Source organism: Pinus tabuliformis, chromosome 8 (assembly GCF_031772625.1).
Source record: "Pinus tabuliformis cultivar Carrire ecotype Pingquan chromosome 8, CPIR1, whole genome shotgun sequence".
Taxonomy (NCBI): domain Eukaryota; kingdom Viridiplantae; phylum Streptophyta; class Pinopsida; order Pinales; family Pinaceae; genus Pinus; species Pinus tabuliformis.
In genome coordinates, this window is record NC_142294.1 from 17,393,724 (window position 1) to 17,419,197 (window position 25,474).

Genomic DNA, 25,474 nt, shown 5'->3' on the forward strand with positions numbered 1-25,474 from the left:
GAATTAGGAAATATGCCCGAGGAAACCAACAGGCTCACACAATTTTTCAATACCAGGAATAAGTACCAGCTTGAAGAGCTGGGCATTCAAGATAGAACATATTCAATTTTGGAAATCGAAAGAGTTTTTACTAAAAGAACTCTGATGCAAAACTTAGAAATAAGGTGCCATGACATGCAGGAAGAAATCAATGCCTTCATGAAGAGATTTTATATTTTGCAGGGCAAAGGGTTGCCAAGTCGTTTAGTTATTCATGATAAACTAATGAGTCATAAAGACTATGTGGAGAAACTGAATAAGTATGCAGGCAACCAAGCAAGTTCATCAACAAGTGCATCAGCAACAAAAGAATTGCCTACAGGCAGAGTTCTCTATGACAGTCTGGAGAAGTTGTTCTATGTCGAGCATGAGATGAAACACTTGTTCCCAATTCAGCCTGCCTTTTTCAGGTACATAGAAATTGATGAGACCCTGAGAAAACTTCAAAAAAACAGATTTCCAAAAGAAAAATGGTGGGAAGACATATTAGAAATTTTGTAAGATTATCCTTGGTAAAATGTAAATTTTGGTGATTTACTGTAGTAGGTAATGGTAAAGAAGATGAACAGAGATCAAACAGGTCAAAGTGTATCAGAACAGGTAAAGAGTATCAGTGAAAGCAGGGCAGCCAACACAAAGTTACTAAAGAAGACAGCAGCAAGCCAAATCATAGGACCTGCCTCCTACACACTCACAAGAATAGGAACAACACAACATCAATTTACCTTTTCTCCTATCTTCGAAACCATTTGTCTCTATTTTATTGTAACTTATTCATAGTCATCCTAGAATATATCTCACTCTGTTATGAGATATTTTTTGTAAAATTTTTGTATAAATACTCCCTCAATTGGAGTATTGAGGGTGGATTTGTAGACATTTCTGTAATACTGATTATTTTGGAATAAAGTGCTGTTGGACCAACTTTTATATGGCTTGCTGGATAAAGAATTGATGCAAAGGACTTTCCACAGATTTCTTGAGTCAAACACTCGATCAATAAGTCCTCTATACCTTATGTTTTAAAGTTTTCCTTGTTTCTTATTCATCTATGTTTCATATCTGAATGATAAACGAAAAAGAGTAATTCGGAATATGCTTGATTTCAATCGTTATTATTCTCAATGTTTTCTTCTGAACTAGAATAAACAATGAAATCTTAATTGCTCCTATTTTCTAGTTTATTCATTTTGATTATTTAGTAATGAATACTTAATTTCTCTTTATTTGTAATCATTCAAGTTCCCTCTCTAAAAGAGGTTGAAGGATTCTTAACTGCCCTTCACCCATTTTGATTCCATTCCATCGATTTTAAGTCTTTATTTGTTCCCTGTTTGACCATCTTGCCCTGTGAAACCATCCCTTGTTAAGAAACCAAATCCAGTTAAGCCATCTTCTTTGACTCCATTAGCCCAATGGCCTAAACTACTCAATCCTACCCCTCTGCTATTGAATTTCACCACCCAAACTCAACCAAAACTCCTAAACTCCATAACTAGCCTAAAATCTTTCAAAACAAAGCTAAAACTTAAAGAGAGAGCCCTCTCTGGGTATAGATTGGATAGATTCTATACCTAAAAGTTGGTTTGTGGTTACCTCGGACCTCTTTCCCTCTTCTTACAACTTCTGGGAAAATCTGAGTGATAACATCTTGAATGGCCTGTAGGAGGGGTATTTTTATACAGAGATTTTTGAGTTCACCCAGAAGATCAAATTCATGATATTCAATAGGTCAAGGTATTATCAATCTTTCTGGGAACGGTGGAGAAGTAATTATAATTTGCTCAGGAATTTTCTGCCTGACTATATCTCCTACTTGTTTTATTTTCTGGTCATCTATAGTCTGGATATGTTTCTTTAACTTCAGGTTGCAGATTTTTGTCCTCATTTGGAGCAATTACGCGTCCAGATATTAACTTAGGTTCATTACATTATCTCATCTCAACTTCAGGAACTAGACTCTCAATAATTTGGACTGACTGGATTGGTCTGTTGTTAGGATTTGGGTTGGGTTGAGTTGGGAGTTGCGGTCATATATTAGGTTGAGGATTTTGCTGGAACATGTAAGGTGCTTGTAAGGTTAGTTGAGGCAGAGGAATTGTTACCATAGGCTGGTTTGCAGATCATTGCCAATTTGGTTGCCAGTTATAATTTTGCGAGGTAAAAGGAGACCATTGAGAGGAATAGTGGGTGTTCTTCGAGAAAGGAGGAGGGTAAGAGTAATTTGGCCAATTATTATTTGGATTTGATTGGTTAGGCCATGGTGGCATATAAAATGCTTGAGGTGTCCAAGTAGAGAAAGGTGGCTGGTTCTGCCATGCTACTCTTGAATACTATTGAGAATTAAATTGTGAAGAAGGAAAGAACAAAGATGGTTCTGTAGGCATACTTGTCGGACGTGTTTTCCATTGACAGTGCTGGTTCATTAGATATACTGGTTCCACTTCCTCTTCTACTTCCTTGAAGTCGACTTTTAATCCAGGAAGCGATGGGTAGCTTTCCATAGTGTGATCCTTAGTACAAATGGCCCATGTTTGTATCGTATCTAACAGAAATTCTCTATGATTGTGTTTCTTTCTGTAGTGTGGACAAAAAATAGCCATATTATGTTCTACTGCGTCCTACTTTTGTTTGGATTGCATGATATCCAATTGCGTGGTCAGGGTCCCCAGCGTATCAGTCTTGAAATATTCCAGCAGATTGTCGTTTTCAACTCGTGTAATGCTTCCTCCTAAGGCTTTGTTGTCTCTGGTAATTGCATCACGTCTGGTTGGTTTCAGCCTTGTACTACCTCTGGAACCCCTGATGCACAATTGTATAATATTTTCATAATACTCTTGATAAATATCACCCTTTCCCATTAAATTTAATGTTTCTACCCATTGGTCTTTCATACCTTTGATCATCATAGTTTTAAGAACTTCAGGAGGAAAATTTGTAGAAGGAGATCTTTGTAGATTATATTGAAAATTTTCTACATATTCTTCAAGAGTCTCATTAGTATTAGCTACCATTTAAAATATTTCATCCTTTAGTTCTCTAGTTCGGCAATAATCTTTGTATTTTTTAGAAAGGTTGTTTTCATTTGGTCCCAGTCATTAATGGTACCTCCACCAAGCCCCATAAACCAACACAGATTTTCTCCCTTCATAGTAGAGGGGAATAGTTTTAGCTTCTAGGGGTTCGTAGTGTAATCATATCCCCTACATAAAACATCAAATTCAAAAAGGAATGCGTCAAGATCCTCCGAAGTTAGCCCATGGAAGGTAGGAATATTCTGTAATGGAATGGCTTTCACGGGAGCATTGACAACTATATCAACAATAGGGTATTGCAATGTAGAGGTTTGAGGCTGTCACAGATTATTGGCCATTTTGTCAAAAATATGCCAATATTCTTCAGGGATTTCTAGAGCTGGAGCTCTGTTTCTGGGGGAGCTAGAAGAGACTTTTAAGATGATTTTAACAGCACTAGCTTGGTCTGGAATACTGGGTGTCCTCTGTTCAACTACTACTTCAGGAGATTTGGGCTCTGATGATTTAATCTTTTCAACACTACCTGTTTCTCCTTCTCCTTCACGGAGGTTGCAAGAATTCCCTTCTTGTAAAGGGCTACACTGCAAATTTTTAGTGTTTTGAAAACTCTGTTTAGACCCTTTAGTCTAGCAATGGATCTCAGTGTCGACTGGAGATGGTGATCCTGGGGCCTAAAGGGTTACAATAGGATTATTGGGGAAACGATTTGAGGTCCTACTGATGACTGAGACTCATATTTCCTTATGATTTTGTCAATGAAGGTTGATCATCCAAGGGTCACCGATCCCTTGGGTTTGTCAGATCTGGGCAGAGGAATTAAATCTTTTTCTACTCTTTTCTTCTTAGTCATTCACACAGAAATTCAAACATTTATTTCTACTTTAATTCCTACGCAATTTTGCTGAAAAGTGGGCAAGGGAGAAAGCACTTTACTTACTCATATGCAGGTTCTTACCTTCCGTTTTTAATACCCAATTCTTTCACAGCAAACAAATATCAAACATCTATTTCTACTTCAATTCCTATGCAATTGTGCTGAAAAGCGGGCAAGGGAGCAAGAACTTTACTTACTCGTACGCAGGTTCTTACCTTCTGTTTTTAATACCCAATTATTTCATAGCAAACAATTATCAAACACACATCACCTTCTGTGGAATGGAAACACTCTCCCCGGCAATGGTGCCAAAATGTTGGGCACAAATAAGGTGTCTTTTAGAACTCTTAAATGCCTCACATTAATTATCAACCTAGGTAAGTCTTTTTATTTCAAGAGTGTACACAATATGTGCAAGTGATGTAAATCGTTGAATCTACAGAGAGTAATGCTTTAAAATAACTTATTGATTTCAATACAAGAGTAAATGGATCAAACCATAAACTACCAACTTGTAACTTCAAGGAAATTAACTTATTCAAACATCAAAACTCAATCTTAATCAAAAGATCTAACTACAATTACATCAACTGAGTGCACCGTAGCGATAACAGAGCTCTTTCAGCTAAATCTAGACTTATGCATAAAAGTAATACACCTGGTATAATCAATAAAACTCTAGCTTTCAATTAACAAGAAATGATTCTTATCTAACAATCAAATCAAGCCACGACATAAATAAATGAAGCCAATCAACAGAAATAATAATTAATGCAACGAATACACAAACTCAACACTAGTGAAAGTAAATCAATCGTAAAGCTATAAAACAGAGTAATTAAACTTGCAGTAAAAGAAAGGTAAACTATAAAACAGGGAACAACAATGAAATCCACCAGTGACCGGGCCCAAGCCGCCAGTGATTACTACTTATTTACTTCAGAATATTGCGAATGAACAACAACATGAATTATATATTATTCATCAAATCTAAATGTCATTATAGCATGAGGTGTTCCTCAAAATAACACTTTGTATCTCAGAATTACAATTGAAGTAAAAGGCGAAAGTTCAGCTCTCTATTCTATTCATCTTTCCCCTCTTATAGTCAAGGATGAAAAGAGATAAATGTGATTCCTTAGGATCAGGAGATCCTGAGGAATTCACAACTAAATGCTATTATCAAACAGTCTTCCATCTTGCGCTGATCCTCCTGATTCACTTCTTGATTTGACTGCACAAGACACACTCTTTTCTCCCTGTTTAGCCTTTGTTGTTCAATAGTTTGAACAACAGCTATTCCATTTGCTAATTTCTGCATAAAAAGCAACGAAGGTTAGTTTTGACAGCCAAATCGTATCAAAAGCAGTTTCATTCACTTCTTATCGAAATTCTATCCAAACCTTATTACATCATGGCACAAATGCATAAAAAGGAGAAAAAAGGTAATGTAATCAAGGGTAAATTTATACCTGTTGCACAGCCCAACACTCTAGAGAGGAGGCTCTCTTTTATTGATATATGGTAATAATGGTGGCTAGGTTATCAGATAGGATGGTGACCCAATTCATGATGTGGAATTAACACAAACATCAATCAAAGGAATCCATTCTATGGAAAACTTAGAATTATTAGGCAACCCATATAGTCTACATAACATAACAATTGCATAGTTGTAGGGGTTTGCCAAAGAGGCTATAGCATACATACCTGATTTGTCAAATTTAAATTTGTTGTCCAATACTCTCTAGCCCTGAATTAGCTTGAAGGGGTCTGGGTTCTTCTTTGCGAAGATGGCCACATATGTCTTATCATATATATCCTGAGGATCATGTATATGGTACATTTTCTTCATGTCCTCTACTCTGAATGATCCCATGAGTTCCATTCTTACATTCCAGAATTGTTTATTTTTAATGGTGAGGTTTTCGACCACCCACCTAATCATATCAGTTTATGGGAGGATTTTAGCCCTCACTCCTATCCTATGTAGGAAAGAACATGTAGCATCCTTGAATTGAAGCACCGAAGGTCTTATTGAGTCAATTGTTGCTCTTATAACATTAATATTTGGACGCTCGTCCTCAAGCCTAATGTATATGACCTCCCAAGTTGTTTCTCCTCCGTCAGAGTTGCAGACTGTATCAAAGAATATAAGAGCCATCTCTGTAAACTCAGATTCAACAATGCTCTTCTTTTTATGTTTCTGCATCACCTTCCTTAATGACATGTCTTTTGTAGCTTGTCTGAAATGGACAAGATATATCAGCGCAGAGGATATTGAGAAATTAAGATTGAAATCTTTTCTGAAATGAATTTGGATCATGAAGCCCCAAAAATTGGGTCTACAACAAGGGGGATACCCACCCTGTCCGGACCTTGGTTATCAGCTCCTTTTCCGTTTGGTGTAGTGGGTCCGATTGGGGATATGGGACCAATTTCCCAAGTTATGTGTGTGTGTGTGTGTGTGTTGAGAATTGATATTTCCTTTCTAATAACTTCTAAGTAAAATGCGTTATTATAAATCTAATTTAACAACATGCAATTGTATTCTAATGAATAGAAATATCTAATTCTAAAACTAACCCGGGATTTAATCTTTTAGTTATGCGATCTAAAATAGTTTCTACAACAATTGGTAATAAAGATCATTCAATTGCTATAAGAAAAGAATTCAATAAAGATGAACTGTTTCGTATAAAAAGTTAGCCGAACAGTTATGAAAACATATCGCATAATAAGTCACTCATATATTAAGCATAAATAAATGGCTATCACCGTACAAAAGTGCCAAATGATAACTCAAGCATTCAAGCATTCATACATAAATAACTGAAAATGAATATCACCTTGACACATAAGAAGAATTTGTTAAGAGATAAAAGTACCATTTATAACGAGTTCTACTCATGAGCTCCAGCAATAATGATTTATCTCTTCTTAATTCAACATCTACTAAGAGTACAAAAGTGCAATTTCAGTAGCAGATATTAAACACAGATGTCAATAAATCTTGTTCCATTCATTCATCAAAACCTCCTTGGAGGGTGCAGAAGTGCATGTTCTGAGGACAAGTTTTTGATAAATTTCAGGACCCTTCTCTAAATGCATGAGAAGGGTTTAAATACTACTAACTAAATCTAAAAATATTTTATTACAAAAATATAGGAGGCAGTTTAAATGACCGTCCTCACTTCAGGTAAAAATAAAGCAAAACTAAAACTAAAACTGAATCTAAAAGTAAAATTAGCTATTAACTATCTATGTATCTAATCCTTGTAGTCGCAAGCATCCAGCATCGGCTTGAGGAGAGTTGGCTGGCCGACCTCCGATTTTAGCTGTCCTGCGAAAACATAATCGACAAGTGTTGGGGCCATCTTCTTGGCAGAATTAGTGAGGCGTTTGAGAGTCATGCACTGACTGTGTGGTTTAAACAAGTACTGCGAGTAAGACTCCCAATTTAACTTGGTTAACCTTTTGATGGACTTTGCTCTTTCTTGAGGCTTTTGTCTCCAGCTTGTTTGTAGATGCTGCACATTTGGTAGAAACTTACATACCACTTGAAGATATCCCTGATAAATACCACTGGTTTTTAGAGTTCGGGTTTTGCCTTTCGCCTTTAGTACTTTTTTTCTACAATTTTCCGGGCTTACAGGTGACTGAGTGATTAGAGGCTTTCCATTTCAAGAGGTTTTTCCTAGTGATGCGCGATTAGCGCTAGGTGCTAATCACGCATCAGAAACTTCCTCAGTTTCTTGATTCGGGCTTCCCTAGTGCTAATTTTCGCCTCTTGCGTGATTTTTGTTACAGGATGTAAACCTTAAATTTTGTGGAAAGAATGATTCCATGACTTCTTAGCTCTGAGTCTTTAAACTATCCGTCTGATATCTCATCACTATCCAATACCCATTTGACCATGTCCGTGTATGGGAGAATCTTGGGCCTCGCCACTATTCAGTGCAAGAACAAGCATGCTACTTCTGTAATTGACACCTCAGATGACCTGCGTGAGTCTGCAGTAGCTGTAACCTCCATTACTCTGGGATTTTCTTCCTCGAGTAGACTGTGCATGCCTTCCCAAGTAGTAATGCCGGCATCTCTGTTACAGGTGGTGTCCGTGTATAAGGGCGTCATTTCTTTGTCTTTAGAACTTGGAGCCTTTCCTTTCTTTCCCATAATATTCTGAACACTGCTATGTATACCTCTCTGCTTTTCACTCCTACAATTTTGCAGATGAGGAAAGAGTAATGATAAGAAAAAGGTGACAGGAAAGCTTTAAATTCCAAAATCATATAAAATATATCACTTACGTGAAATGGCTCTTCGATCAGATCAAAACCAGATTTCATTAATCATTGCCAACTAACTCATTAAATTAACATTAACGCGTATAACTGGACATCGGTTAGTGGAAAAGATTTTTTGAACGACGAGCCCTGCAGATCTGCGATAAGGCGATTTTGCGATTTGCTTCACAATATCATAGATTGCAATATCCCTGATCCATTACGTGTGGCAATCATCCATTACCATATGTTTTCTGTGAAATGCGATTTGCGAGATGCGCCATCACATATCGGTAGTTTGAGGTATTTCACTTTAAGTAATACTTGAAGCACATGAAAACTGCGATGCGATGAATTTATTTTAATACGTAATCTCGCATCATGATTTCACAATCTAAGGATTCGATTTGTAGGAAATCATCTATTACCTTTTTGTGATGCAATGTTTTTTCTTAAGAAAACGGTTTTGTTCAAACTTATCATAAAACTTAAGGCTTTTTAGATTTTTTGGGTATTCTCCTAAGTTTATGATAGTAAGATTTATTCAAAAAAGAATACAAGTCCTAATTTATTTTTTGATTTTTATGGATAAGGGTCCCCACTTATTTAGTATTAGTGAGAAAACTAAATAAGAAGGGGGGTTGTTGCTGGCCACAACAATTGGCGATTCACTTGGAAGAACCAGTTATCTCTGCTTTTCTTTTGAATTTTCTAAACTTCCAAAATGGAAGGTTTTTTAGAGAATCAAACTTTATTATAGAAAGATAAACTACACCACGCTTTCAGCTGTTAAGGATGGTTTGTTTCTTCTATGTTAACTTTGGTTATTTACTTCCTAGAGCTAGTCATTGTATTTACATCAGCCACTACTTGGTTTATAAAGATAAAAACAAAGTCTTCTCTGTAAATTAGTTTTAAATATGCTCATTTGTCATAGGTAGAGCCTCTGTTGCCAGCAGGCATTTATAGCCTTGACAGGGTTACCTATTACCCAGTAATGATCCTGTATCCTACTTGGAGAAATATACGATTTTCAAAGGGAAATCCATATCCACACTTATTGCTTTTATTTTCTTTTAATCCTTAAAGAACAATGCCTTGGTTTGGTAGCCAAATTATGACAGTGCCACTCACTTGATTTATAACTTTGCTGAACAAGTTGGCTCGTGATGAGACCCCTTGTCTTTTGATTGCAATAATCTTGAGTCATTGCCCTGTTGTGATATGCAGTTTTGGCAAAGTCAGCAAGCTATAATATCTATGATTATGATAAGTCAGCTCGTGATGAGACCTCTTATTATTTAAGTTAAAGTGTATCGCTAGATTATTCCTTGAAGCTCATAATTCCCTAGGTGGGGAGGAAGTCATTGTTTCTTAAGAATAGTAGAGTTTTTGGAAAGAGCTTTTCTACAGAGAATCTTTGTTTTGTAATTGATACTTTTCATTTGACAAATATAAAACAAATTTCCACTGAAGGTCATTATTTATCAAAATTTAGAAGGTTGAAACTAGTATCACTTTCAAGCTTATAGACTTTGACTGTATCTTTCAATAATAATGTCTGATTTTCTAAATCAGCCCCATTTATACAAGTGAAAAAACAAAATTTTAAAAAAATTCTAGTCTTTTTTGTGAATTCTGTTAGCTACCTATACCAATAGGTTTCATATTTCATGATTGGCTGTGAAAAGGTCCAAATATGCTCTGCTTTGATGATTCAAAGATCACATATTTCCAAGAGAACCCAAGCTGTGTTTATAGCTTGGTAAGGACTTAAATTTTGATGGATGGTCCAACAGTCTAATCTGGATCATGTCATGTTTTAAATTTTTCAGTTGTAGAATAGAGAAAGGAGTCTGTCCAAACTGTTTAATCTTGGCAGACAAGTAGTTCAGGTAGAGAAGAAAAGGCTCCCAATAGCTTAATCTGGGACCTTGGAAGAAATAAGGGTAGAAGTAGATAGAAAAAACAAGAGAAAAAGCCAAAGAAAAGAAAAGGAAGGCAAGGGTCTGCAAGTCCAAATGCACCCTCCAAGAAGAAATAAAAAATGCTAAGCAAGTAGCTGGGTAAGTAGTTGGGGTTGCAGAAAGGTTATCTTTACCATTGCAGGTGTGTTAACTTTGTTTACCAAAGCAAAGTCAATCAATTGAGAAGGTGTTCTTCTTCATCAAGTTGCAGCAAGCAGGAAGCATGTCTAACCTCCCTTCTTCCCCTTTCCATTTCATTACTAACACTCCCTCATCAGCTGAGATTCATGGAAGAAGATTATGGTTTCATGGTGGTTCTTGTTCCTTCAAAAGCCACATTTCTTGTGTAAAAATCTTTTCATTTTGATCTACTCCCTAAGCTAAGTGTTTCTCAAATAAACTTAGCTTTGTCTCCCCTAATCCACTTCTTTCATCCATATTAACTCTAACTTTACTATGTAAATCCCCTATATCACCTTTCCCCTACTAGTAGTAACACCATGGTGTATAAACCCCAAATTTTGTATAAATATCCCTCCCCTTGGCATTATAGCCATATGTTCTCTAAAAAAGGAATCAAAATGACATCTGGTCACTTTGATGAACCTATACCTCCTCTCACCCCCTTGTTTCAAGTCATTTTACTCATCAAACCATCATTTGCAAAGAAAAACCCTATAAAAACCCCTTCCTACCCCTAAAACTCTTTGAAATTATGAAAAACCCAAAAAACCCACTTTCACCGCTTAACCAAAGCTGGCGCATATATGTGATTTTCCAAATACTTCGAAAACCTTACAAAAAACCCATACCCTAAGGTTTTCCGCCGGGCACTGCTTTCAAAAACAAATATTAAATTATACCCGCCCGCATCCGTATCCACCGATCACATCGCCCTCCCGTCCATCATCGGATCGGACCCATGGGATCCGACGGCCCTCATTGATATCGGAGCGGCCCCCACGACAGATAATTAGCGCCCGAGAAAATGACGAAGGGATACGTCATGGCTCAGCCACGCGTCACCCTCTCGGGTCTCTCGGAGCGGCCTCTGACAAAACCAGGGCCGTATCGTAACCGCTCCGGGAGACCGTAACCGCTATGGCACTTAACCGTGACCGCTGTGTCACTCACCACCCGATTCGCTGGTCCCGCGTCAGACCCACGTCATCGCCACCCTGCCATCGCATCAGTGCCACCCCGCCATCGCATCAATACTCTTGTCCGCCCTTGTGCCAGCGTGTCCGCCACCGCATCGTCCCCATGGACCAATAGTAGCTCGCCACCTCACCCGATGACGTCATGCTGACGTCATCTAAGCTTGACCCCACCCTATGACGTCATGCTGACGTCATCCGAGAAAACGCGCCAAAATGCCAAAAGTCCATATTTAGGCCAATTTTTGCGTTTTTTTCATACTTTTGCTACCAGAACTGTTGCTTTCTCTGCATGATTGTTACGTCCAAGTTACACCACCTTTGTTGAAGCCAACTTGGAGATGTCCAGCGCACCATTTCCATAGTCATCCGTGACCATTGCTCGCTCTTTACCAGGTATTCTCCATTAAAAACCTTCATATACCTACTCTGTTTGGGATTTCCTCGAAAGAGCTTAAGCAACGTAAAATTCTCAAAATTCACCGGTGAATCTTGATGCCTAGCCCCCATTTACCACTGCAAGTTCGAAAACCACCAGCTGAGCCTTGATTCCCCGAGTTCTTATAAAAAACTGTAAACTACTCGCGCAATCGTGAGACAGTTGGCCAATCCATTAAAAACCTGCCACAAAAGACAAAGTGAGGCCAGACATTGGTCTTATTCATAATTCAGATAGTATTTCAAAGAGCTGTGTACCCACTTCACCCTCTGGTCCCTGAAATTCATACTTTTTTCAAGTAAATTACCTCTGTGTTGTTCTGCCTACTTCAAACAGTTCACCTGCAAGACAGAAGCTTAATAGACCATGGAAACTCCAATTGCACTGAATATCAAGCCTCTCAATGCCCCTCACAGGGAGTTAGAATGGAAAGCCCTGGGAGATATGGATTATCAAATGTTAGACTAGTTTCCATTAGGCTCCAAATACAATATTCAGATGCTAAATGAGTTGAAAGCCCAGCACCTTAGTGGAGCAGATATCCTAGGGATTTGGGACTCAAACTTGCCCATCTACAACCTCCCCCAGGTAAATCCTATGCCAGAGTTGATCCACAGATGCCAGGAGTGCTATGATCCATGCCAAAGAGCTGTCCTCAGCCCTACATGCTCAATTCTATTCCATATCACCCCAGAGAGCATAAATGAGATGCTGCATTTCCACAAAGCAAAACCATTGACCCCCCTCTGCATGCAGAACTTGATAAAGAAGGGGAATAAGTTGTCAAATGACCAGATCATCAAAATCAACCAACTGTTTGTACAACCAGGCTCTGAAACCATCAGAACTCCTCCTATTGGATATGTATACTTAAATGAATTGGGCAGAATGCTAGTCGACTTGATCAGCTATGTCCTAGGGTTCAAGGGAATGGAAGATGTGGATGAAATCATAATGGCAATGTTGTCTATATTCTCCCCTGGAAAGCCTCCAGCTGTACATTATGACTATGCCACATATATTGCAGATAGAATCCATGACCAACTGATGAATCTGCAGAGGGAAAGACTGTTCAGATATACTTCTTACATTTACCATCTATTTCTTGTTTAATCAACCAGGCAGCTTCTTCATTCCCCTGAAACAAGTTAATGCCCAGGGGAATCCAAGATCAGTTGTGTTTTGGACCTCTGTCTTTCACTGCACCTCTGTGTCACCATACACATACTGTGAGTTCATAGACTTATTCATGCATCCAGCTATGACATTATTGTGTGGTGTTCCCCCTCCAAGACTAACTGATGACATGAGGAGAATTCTCCATCTGAACAAAACCTACAGCATTGGTAATTGGTACCTTTACCAAAACCACACAGTCATCAGAGTATATGGCTGTGAGTTGAAGCCTTTTAGGCTGCCACGGTATGTCCCCATGAGGCTTTTTGCCCTTGAATACTTCAGGCAATTTGGGAATGCCGACTACCTCCACTTCCAAAGTAAGAACAAGAAGGCAAAGTTGAAGGTAAGGAGCCAGCTGGGCCCTTTCCTATATAACAGAAAAGAGGAGGGATGGAAAGACGCAAACAGTATCCTAGAGGCCCTCAAACTGCAAACTAGCTTTGAGTGGATACCCTATGACCCCAATCATTTTGTTTCCCTCAGGAGGATAAGATACAAATTGGGTACCTATTCACATATAAGGCAGCCTGAGATTGAGTAGTATGCCAATGCATTAAGCTGGGAAGAGGGCACCTTAGAAGAGGAAATCACTAGTGAAGAGCTGCTAGAAAGAGAGGCCAGAAATATTCAAAAGGAAACTGACTTAGAAACTTGTGGACAGGTCCCCCTCTCATACAAAAGACAACTTGGAGCAGCTTCCTCAGCTTCAACAACACATCAACAAGCTGCCATGAATACTCCACAGACAACCAGCAAAGGCAAAGAAAAGCAGGTGGAACAGCCACCTCCTATGACCGAGGAACAAATGGAAACACTAGTGCAGCAACAAGAAGAAATGGAGCAGCAGGGAGAAGGGCAGCAGCAAGAAGAACAGCAACAACGGGAAGAACAAAGGCAGGAACAGCCTGTCCAGCAAGAGCAAACAGTGGAAGCCCCTAAATCCACTGAACAAACTGTGCCTCCAAGGCAAGAAACTTCAGCTGAGGCATCAATCCTCCAAACTCCACAAAAGGAGGATACAAGCAGGAAAAGGGACAGAGAGACTCCCATTACAACATCAGCATCTCATGGGGAGAAAAGACAGAGAATTAATCCCTTCTCAGAGGAAGAAATGCCAATAGGACAGTCCTTTGGTATACCCAGCAGGGAAGCATCAGCAAGCTCCTTTCAACAGGAGCAGGATAGAGCAATGGGAGGAGAGGTGAGTTCCTCAAATCAGCAAAGGGAAGGTGGACCCAGCATTAAGTAGTAGTTCATCGACATTAAGAGGAGAAATGAGCCCATCAAGATACAGCTATATAACCATCTGTTGAACATGGCTCCCACCAATCAACAAAGACTCATGTCTGCATATGATATGCAGGAAGGAAAAATGATCATGAGTCATTTTATGCCAACAGCAGTGCAGCCCCAATCTGCCTCTGACTACTTGAGGACTAACCTGGAAGTCCTTGCCAAGGATATCCACCCAATGGATAAGATAGAACTGCATAAGCAAACGGGTGAGATGGTCTATGCTTCCTTGGTAGACCAAACGTTGGACAACTATATGCTACAAAATAGCCTTAACAATACAGCCTCTCAGCTAGAGTTGGAGAGAGCATCATCCCAGGCAAAGGACAACAGAATAAGGTCCTTAGAGGACATCATCATAGAGATGGGGCATGATCCCAAAGATATCAAGGGCATACAAGAGATATTAAAATTGAGGGATGCAGACATGGCAGCCTTGAGGAGAAAGATCAAACTCCCAGCCACAATTCACTCTCAAACAGATGATGTTGCCCAGCAAAGACATGATCAACAGGCCACAACCTTGTTGATATCTCTGTATAAGCAGCTAATCTAAACTCAGGAAAAGCTGGGAGAATCGGAGGCTGCAAAAACAGCACTACAGGCAGCCTTAAAACAAAGAGAAGAAGGGCAGACCTCTCAGGCTCCTCCTCAAATCATAAACCTTGAGGAAGTTGCCCCAACTAATGTTCCTCCCCCCCAACAAACTGATCAGGCTGCACCACCTACTTCAGCACCTCCACCAACAGAACAGGCCCCTAGCTTGGACATGCAAAAGCTAAAAAATGAGATTCAAGCCCTGGAAGCTCAAATGGCAGAGCTGAATGAGACCAGGGATAAATTGGCCAAGGTGAATGACAGATATGATAAATCCAAGCAAGCGGTGGCAGAGAAGGGCAGGGAGGTGAAAGCCCTCAAAGACAGGATAAAAGAGCTAGAAAATGAGCTCAAATTAGATAAGGTTATAGCTGGGCTAAAGGCAATGCTATGGGCCAACATTGGCCAGTCTATTACTGACCAATGGCAATATATAGAGACAATCCATGAGCAGCTAGAGCTCATCCCAAAAGCACAAGCTGAAATTCACAAGTCAAGGGATGCTCTAGGCAACATGCCTGAAGTTGCCACCAGGATGATCAATGTGCTGAATAATAGAACAAGTACTCAGCTGGCAAACATGGGAATTCCCAATAGAACTGAGGCCATTCAGTTGATCAAAAGGGTTCTCACATTGAGAAATTTGGTGCAGACATTGGAGAGAAGAACCCAGGACATGCAGACCGAGGTGAAAAGGTTCATGGATAAATTCCTGGTGTTGCAAGAAAGAGGACTCCCTAGCTTACTGAACAGCGCAGGGAGACTGCTCATTCATGAGCAGTATGCTAAAAGAGTGAATGCATTTGCCACAAACGAAATCCATGAGAAACCCAGCAGCTCAGAGGAAACAGGGCCAGCTACAGGACAGACTATCTACAACAAGGTAGAAAGTCTATTTTTTATAATGAATGAGATCAATCGCCTGTTTGATGTGGCACCCAATTTTTACAAGTATACAGAAGCAGAGGAGACTATGGATGCAATTCTCAGGCATCAACTCCCTACACAGGACTAGTGGGAAAATACAATACAGAAAATTTTATAAACAGTGAGCCATTCACCAAATTTTGTTTTTAAAATATGAATTGTTATGCAAAGCACAGTTTAACAAAATCAGCATGCATTAAAGATTAAAGCTGAGCCAACTCAGCAAAAATTTTGGCCAACAAAGCAAGAGTAGGAAACCACAGATGGCAGAGCCGAGAAAATACAGCGCAGCAAAAAGTAAAGACACATTTTCCAGCATTAAAGCAAAGCGGTTCAACCGACTCAATGACCTCCAAAGGTCAAATTATCCTCTGACAGACTTAAAGAGCAGTTATGCTGCATTCAAAGCTGTAATAACTTCTTTTCTAATTTTCTGTACGAAGTAATGAAGATATTTTCTCTCAGATGACTCAATGCCTGAGATATTTTGTATAAACACTTCTATAAAGTCCCCTTCGCATGAGTTTGCAAGGGTTGTTGTTGATTTCTCCTGAAGAAGTTCTTATGCCGTAATCCTTTCAGAAGTTTAATAAAGAAAGTGATGGAATTTCTCGGATTTTTGAAGCGTTGAATGCGTTCCGGTGTCTGTTGAAAACTGTTGGATTCCTGTGTATTACACAATACAATAAGTCTCTGTAACTCTCTCTGTTATGTATTTTGATTTGTTAAAATCCATATATGTTTCTAATTTTTGAATATTTAGCAACAAGGAAAAAAAATAACTTTAAGGATTTATTCAAGAAATACCCTGAGTTCAATCTGTGTTGTTAATGAATGTTTTCTTCAGCTGTAATCTTGATAAGTGTAATTCTTAATTGCTGCACTTTCAGAATACACCTTTCACAGTGACCTTTGTCTCAGGAATTCAAGTTTGCTCCTGAGCAACATGTTTCACTTTCACCTCACCAACTTAATAGAGAATTCTTAATTGCTTTCTGTTTGCTAACATACCTCACCATTCAAGTTAAATTTGTTTGTCTGAGATACACAATTGGCCCTGCAATTTGAACACCACCAATCCTGCATTTCAAAGCATTTCACAACTCCAGACTCCATTGCCCAATGATATATTACTCTCTAAACACTACATCTTAAGCCCTGAAAGAAATCCTTCAACCAAAACCTGAGCATAATAGCTAGCCTAAAACACCATCATAACAGAGACAAATCATAAAGAGAGAGCCCTCTCTGATTACAGTTTGGCTAGAAACTGTGATCCAAAGATTGGTTAGTGGTTACCCCGGCCGTATTCCCTTGGGAGTCATAGGGAACAACCTGGGTGTTAACATAATTGGCGACTCCAGTGGGGATGCTTGAGATTTTTCAATTACTATATATCTTCCATAGCTACTATCAAGCCTGAAATTAGTCAAGAGGCCTTTAATCTGTTTCTGTATCACATTAACAGCTTTAGGGAGGAGCTTTTTTAGGGAAACTTCATCTTAGTTTTGAAATATATATAGCCATTCCAAAATCTTCATCCAGTCCTTGCAGATATAAAAGCTTCCTGTAAAATCCTGAAAAACAATTAGAAACTGGCTCCTAAGAAAAATCCACGGCATACTAGGGAAAATCCTGACCCTAACCCACCCATCATTGTTGATAATCCAAATACCATCCCAAGAAACATTAGGAGGCAGCAGAAGCAGGAGCAGCCTGCTGATTTAACCCCGGATTCAGATCATCCTAGCCTTATCTCTACCCCATGAAAGGTCCTTTTCCGGTCTACCCCTAATTCCCCTAGTTCACCATCCACATCTCAAATTCCTCTTCTCACATCTTCATCCACTGCAAATATCCCCTTGACCAACGCTCTAGGCTCACCCCTACTTGTCACCCCTGTGGTACCCATTGTTCCTATTATCCCAGCTGCCCCTGTTAATCCTCTAAACCTTGTAAATATGGCTAACAGATATGCACCTTTGCAGATACCAGCTAATGCTGCAGCTCTACCCCAAGATTACCAAACCAAAATCTCATATTTTGACTCCAATGGTCCTCTAACATATGTTCAGCATGCTAAGAGGATGCAAGACCATTTTGAGACCTATGAAATAGATGATGACAGTGTCAGAATGAGGATTTTTGTTCAAAGCCTAACAGGGGATGTTAGAACTTGGTTTAGATCCCTGAATGCAAACTCCATCAAAACTCCTGATGAACTGTATCAAGCCTTTACTAGTAGATGGGAGAAGAAGAAAGATCCTCTGCACATACTTGGGGAATATGACACTATCAAAAGAGGTCCCCAAGAGACTGTTTTGGAGTATTGTGCAAGATTTAACAATGTATATAATGCTATTCCACAAAATTTAAGACCTCCTCCTGATTTAGTCTTGTACAAATTCCCTGGTGGTTTTGACCCTGACATGGCCTATCAGTTGAAGGAAAGAGATCCTCAATCCCTTGCAGAGGCCCAAAGGGTTGCTGTTACAGTAGAAGCCAACCTAATTGCCAAAAGAAACAGGGCAAGGTTGGAAAACAGGACTGCTTTCAAAGAAGAATCCTCTGCCTTTGATCAGAAGCTAGATGCAATACTCAATGGAATGAAAAGATTGGGGGATAGAGTGGAATCAGTTCAGAGAAAATCATCATGGGAAGCACCACAAAATAACCCTCCTAGGAATCCAAATTTTAGAAGAACTCAAAACCCAAATGTCGGCAAGCCTGGTGCTGACCAAGACATAAGACCCCCTTTCCAAGAAAATTATGCAGAAACTTCCACATCAATAGAGCCCAATGAAGATCCTGAGATTAACTTGATGGGTCTAGATGGTGAAAGTCAAGTCTTCTTAGCACAAGAAGATCATGAGGATGATGAAATCAAACTATTCCAAACTAAATCAGGTGAATCCTTTGACTTCAAACAAGGCTATGACACTGCTGTTTATGAAGCCCATAAACAATACAAGCTGAGGAGCAGAACTGTGAATGTTAACCAGCTTGAAAAGAAAAAATATAATCAGCAGCCTGAAAGAGTCATAGTCACAGAACCTAATGACAAAATAAATTCACATACAGAAGAAGTAACTGTTGAGGAGATCACTGAACCACTGTCCTTAAAACAACAGCCTATGGTCACTCCCCCTGCTCATCCTTATTCAACTATTTCTCCTCAAGAGATGAGTAAAAAGGGTAAGTCCCAAAGTCAAGATAAAAATCAAGAAGAAAATTCAATGAACAAGGAAATGACTGTCACCTATAACCCCAAGACACAATCTGAAAAACCTTTTGATCTAGAAACAGAAATTGGCAAATTAAAGATAGCAATTCCTCTCTCAGAACTAGCCAAACATGACATCTATAAATTACAGATCAAAAAGTCCCTTCAACTCACTAGCAACAAAGACGATGTCAATGTCCTGGATGACACCCCGGAACTCCTGTTTGGCCCAGAAGTGGATGGAAAAATAGTAGTCACAGGGGTATTACCTTTCTATGTCAGTTTACATATTCATGATAAAATATTACATAATGCAATGTTTGACTCAGGTGCCTCTCACAATCTCATGCCAAAAGCAGTCATGGAAAGATTGAATCTAGACATAACAAGACCATACAAGGACCTGTTTTCCTTTGACTCCAGCCAAGTCAAGTGTCTAGGTCTCATAAAAGATTTATGTGTATCTCTGGTCCAATACCCAAACAAGACAATCCTAATGGATGTGGTAGTTGCTGATATTCCACCTAAGTATGGAATGCTGTTATCAAGATCATGGGGAGCTAAAATCCAAGGTTCCCTGCAATTAGACATGTCATATGCCACCATCTCTGTTTTTGGGCAACCAAAAAGACTGTACAGAGAAACACTTATGAAATACATGGTCAGCAGTGAAGAAAAGCCTCAAAGCTTTCCCATATATGCTGTCCATTCAGACATAGACTCATACATCCTCTTCAATAACACCACAACTCTCTTAAAAGGTGAGGTTGACACCAAGACACTCATACAAGAGGAAAACTCAAATGAAAGAACTATCACCTATGAGACAACAGTCAATCAAACACTAGATACTGCTGCTGTTCTGAATCTCAAGCATACCCAATCAAATGATGAAATTGTCCTAGAAGACAAGCTAGATGAAAAACCACAACTACTACTTACATTGCCAGCCCATGAATAGATCATCAAATCTCCTTCCCAACAGGATATTTTATGGTTCCTTGAATTTGATGGCTTAGTCAACAAATTAGGGGCAGGAGCTGGAGTTTGGGTACACAATAAGGAAAATAGTCATGCAGAAGGCAGGGCCTATAGATTGAATTTCAGATGTACTAACAACATGGCAGAATATGAAGCTCTTTTACTAGGCCTCAAGTTAGTAAAGTTCTTACAAGCTGCCAGGGTTTCAATCATGGGTGATTTAGATTTAGTTATCCAACAAGTGAAGGGAAACTTTGTCACCAATGACAAAAGACTAAGGACTTATAGGTCTGCAGTTGCTGAGGTACTAAACTTTTTCTCTGAATTCCAAATTACTAAAATTCCCAGAACCCACAATCTACATGCTCATAGTTTAGCCACCTTTGCAAGTACCTGCAAGTTGCCCTTTGAGCCCCATCATTGTTTTACAGCTGAGGTAAAACACAGACCCTCCATTCCAAACAATATCAATGATTGGCAAGTATTTGAGGATGACAAGCAAATAAACCATTTTTTAACTCTGCACCAAGAATTTGCAGGACTAAATATTGACACTGATACAGCAAGTCAATCACAAATACTTGAGACAGCAAGTCAATCACAAATACTTGATGGAGCAAGTCCATCACAAATACAGTTTCAACAAATTGCTCACCCAATATCACCCAGAACAGCAAAACAAATGCTGAATCCAACCATTTTCAACAAGGAAAACATTCAGCAAATTCAACAAATTAACTCTGAAGAGGTGGCCAATGCTGAAACTGAAATCATAGAGCTGAAAGACAATTTTTTACCAACAGGCCTAACTCCACTAGAGGACATATTTGATTCAAATGATATCCCCAGAAAACCAAAAATGCAGCCCTTAAATGCAGCCATTGAAGAATGCAACATAGGTACAATTGACAAACCCAAGATAATTAAATTATCTGCTTCCTTACCGCCTGACCAAAAGCCTAAGTACATTGACCTCTTTAAAGAGTTCTAGGATGTCTTTGCATGGAGTTATGAGGACTTAAAGTCCTATGACACCTCTGTCATCCAGCATACAATCCCTCTCAAACCTGATCAAAAGCCCTTTAAACAAAAACTGAGGAGAATCAATCCAATGCTTCTCCCAGCAATGGAACAAGAGGTACAAAAAATGTTCAAGGCAGGCATCATAGCACCAATCATATTCTCTGAATGGATCTCCAACTTAGTCCCTACAAGAAAGAAGACTGGTGAAATTAGGCTGTGTGTGGATTTAAGGAATCTGAACCAAGTATCCCTCAAAGACAATTACCCCTTACCCAAGATGGATCACATTTTGCAGAGAGTAGTGGGGGCTTCCAGAATTTCTCTACTTGATGGATTCTCAGGTTTCAACCAGATCTTAGTTCACCCTGATGATCAGGACAAAACGGCATTCACAACCCCATGGGGAACTTTCAGATATGTAAAGATGCCTTTTGGATTGAAAAATGCAGGGGCAACTTTTCAAAGAGCCATGGATATTTCCTTTGCCAAGGAGATTCATGACTTTTTAGTCATTTACCTAGATGACCTTACACCTTTCTCAAAATCAGACCAAGAACATATAAAACATTTGAGACAGATCTTCCTAAAATGCAGAAAATATGGAATTTCCTTAAATCCCAAGAAATCCCTGTTTGGTTTAGAGGAAGGTAAGCTGTTGGGCCACATCATTTCTAAAGATGGCATTAGAATTGACCCAGATAGGATACAAGCTATCCTACAAATGCCTCACCCAAGAAATGTCAAATAATTGCAAGGATTCTTGGGAAAAATCAATTTCTTAAGAAGGTTTATCCCAAACTTAGCAGAACTAATCAGATTATTAAATAACATGCTAAAAAAGGATTCAAAAGTCAAATGGACTGTTGAAGCCAATCAAGCCTTTGAAGGTATAAAATTGGCCCTTACCCAAACCCCAGTGTTCACCAATCCTCAGTTTGACAGAGAATTTATCATTTTCTCTTTTGCCTCCCAGCATACTATTGCTGATGTTTTATTGCAAAAAGATGACCAAGGAAATGAGAAGCCAATTGCTTTCTTTAGCAAAGCTCTTAGAGATGCACCTTTAAAGTATCAAATCATGGAAAAGCAAGCTTATGCTTTAGTCAAAGCCATTAAAGACTTTAGGATTTATATCCTTTATTCCCATGTTATAGCATATGTGCCAAGTCCTATTGTCAAAGACATTCTCACCCAAGAAAATTTAGAGGGCAGAAGAGGAAAATGGATTGCCAACATCTTGGAATTTGACATTGAGATAAAACCTACAAAACTAATAAAAGGGCAAGGCTTGGCCAAATTAATGACAGAAACAAATTTCCAAGCCTTAGACATCAACCAGCTGGACAGTGAACCGGAGCTGGCGACTCCAAAGATCAATATAGCCTTTGAACAATCCCCCTGGTATTCTGATATCTGTTATGTGTTACAAAACCTGTGTGCTCCCCCAGGACTGTCCAGAACTAAGTGTAGATTCTTAAAAATGAAAACCTCAATATTTTGTGTGATGGATGGCAATCTGCTTTGGAAAAACCATGAAGGTATATTGCTGCACTGTTTAATTGAAAATGAAACTGACAATGTCATAAAAGAATTTCATGCAGGTGACTATGGTGGGCACTTGTACTGGAAGTCCACTGTGGACAAGATACTAAGGGCTGGATATTACTGGCCCACCATGTTCTCTGATGTCAAGAAATTCATCACCTCATCTCATAAATGTCAAGTGTTTGAGGGAAAGAGACAGTTGCTGCCACTTCCTTTAAGGCCTATTGCAACAGAGAGACCTTTTCAACAATGGGGATTGGACTTCATTGGGGAAATTCATCCCTCATATTCAGGCCAACACAGATGGATTTTAACAGCAACAGACTACTTCACTAAGTGGATTGAAGCTGCCCCATGCAGACAAGCAAATGATTCAATAATTATTCAGTTCTTGGAGAACAACATATTGGCTAGATTTGGCTGTCCTGACAAAATAATAACAGACAATGCTGCTGCTTTCAGATCCAAGAAAATGGTGAACTTCTGCCATAAATTTCACATCACTCTGGGCCATTCCACTGCATACTATCCCCAAGGAAATGGCCTTGCTGAGTCATCAAATAAAAGTCTGGTAAATATCATAAAGAAAGTACTTGAAGAGAACAAAAAGAATTGGCATAAGAAGCTTGTGAATGCCCTATGGGCAGATAGACTAACAACCAAAAGATCAATTGGGACCAGCCCATATGAGTTGGTTTATGGATTAGAGGCCAAGTTCCCCTCATCATTAGGAGTGCCTGTTATGAAGCTTCTTCAAGAAAGCCAAGCTGAACCAAATGATATGCAAAGAAGAATCAATCAAATCATATGTCTGCAGCAAACTAGAGACCAAGTTTTCAGCAGAGTTCAAGTTCTACAAGAAAAATTAAAGAAGGCCTTTGATAGAAGAACTAAGGTAGAAGATTTCAACATTGGTGACAAAGTCCTCAAGTGGGATGCAAGAAGAGAAGACAAAGGAAAGCATGGAAAATTTGATTCCTTATGGAGAGGACCATTTGCTGTCCAAGCAGTGCAAGGTAACAACACTTACTTCCTAAAAAGTCTCAATGAAACTGACTTGGATGAAGGTCCTGTGAATTGCAGGATGCTGAAGCATTACTTTGACTATTACCCATGAGTACAGCCTGAGGTTCCCTTGTATATATGTAGATGTATATATTATTTTCTGTTTAGATTGTAAAAATGCAGTTTTCCTAGTTTATTGACTCTCAGCAAAAGGTAAATAGAATCAGAGGTCTACCAAGAAGAGAAGCTCACAATTTTGGCACTTCAAAGCAGCAAACTTCAAGATTGGCAAGAGCAGTCAAGGAGCAAGGCAATCTGACCTCTTGTTCTTGGTCTTTCAAATGAAACACCATCCCCATGTGGAGCCACTGTTAGCTACCTATACCAATAGGTTTCATATTTCATGATTGGCTGTGAAAAGGTCCAAATATGCTCTGCTTTGATGATTCAAAGATCACATATTTCCAAGAGAACCCAAGCTGTTTTTATAGCTTGGTAAGGACTTAAATTTTGATGGATGGTCCAACAGTCTAATCTGGATCATGTCATGTTTTAAATTTTTCAGTTGTAGAATAGAGAAAGGAGTCTGTCCAAACTGTTTAATCTTGGCAGACAAGTAGTTCGGGTAGAGAAGAAAAGGCTCCCAACAGCTTAATCTGGGACCTTGGAAGAAATAAGGGTAGAAGTAGATAGAAAAAACAAGAAAAAAAGCCAAATAAAAGAAAAGGCAGGCAAGGGTCTGCAAGTCCAAATGCACCCTCCAAGAAGAAATAAAAAATGCTAGGCAAGTAGCTGGGTAAGTAGTTGGGGTTGCAGAAAGGTTATCTTTACCATTGCAGGTGTGTTAACTTTGTTTACCAAAGCAAAGTCAATCAATTGAGAAGGTGTTCTTCTTCATCAAGTTGCAGCAAGCAGGAAGCATGTCTAACCTCCCTTCTTCCCCTTTCCATTTCATTACTAACACTCCCTCATCAGCTGAGATTCATGGAAGAAGATTATGGTTTCATGGTGGTTCTTGTTCCTTCAAAAGCCACATTTCTTGTGTAAAAATATTTTCATTTTGATCTACTCCCTAAGCTAAGTGTTTCTCAAATAAACTTAGCTCTGTCTCCCCTAATCCACTTCTTTCATCCATATTAACTCTAACTTTACTATGTAAATCCCCTATATCACCTTTCCCTTACTAGTAGTAACACCATGGTGTATAAACCCCAAATTTTGTATAAATATCCCTCCCCTTGGCATTATAGCCATATGTTCTCTAAAAAAGGAATCAAAATGACATCTGGTCACTTTGATGAACCTATACCTCCTCTCACCCCCTTGTTTCAAGTCATTTTACTCATCAAACCATCATTTGCAAAGAAAAACCCTATAAAAACCCCTTCCTACCCCTAAAACCCTTTGAAATTATGAAAAACCCAAAAAACCCACTTTCACCGCTTAACCAAAGCTGGCGCATATATGTGATTTTCCAAATACTTCGAAAACCTTACAAAAAACCCATACCCTAAGGTTTTCCGTCGGGCACTGCTTTCAAAAACAAATATTAAATTATACCCGCCCGCATCCGTATCCACCGATCACATCGCCCTCCCGTCCATCGTCGGATCGGACCCATGGGATCCGACGGCCCTCATTGATATCGAAGCGGCCCCCACGACAGATAATTAGCGCCCGAGAAAATGACGAAGGGATACGTCATGGCTCGGCCACGCGTCACCCTCTCGGGTCTCTCGGAGCGGCCTCTGACAAAACCAGGGCCGTATCGTAACCGCTCCGGGAGACCGTAACCGCTATGGCACTTAACCGTGACCACTGTGTCACTCACCGCGCGGTTCGCTGGTCCCGCGTCAGACCCACGTCATCACCACCCTGCCATCGCATCAGTGCCACCCCGCCAT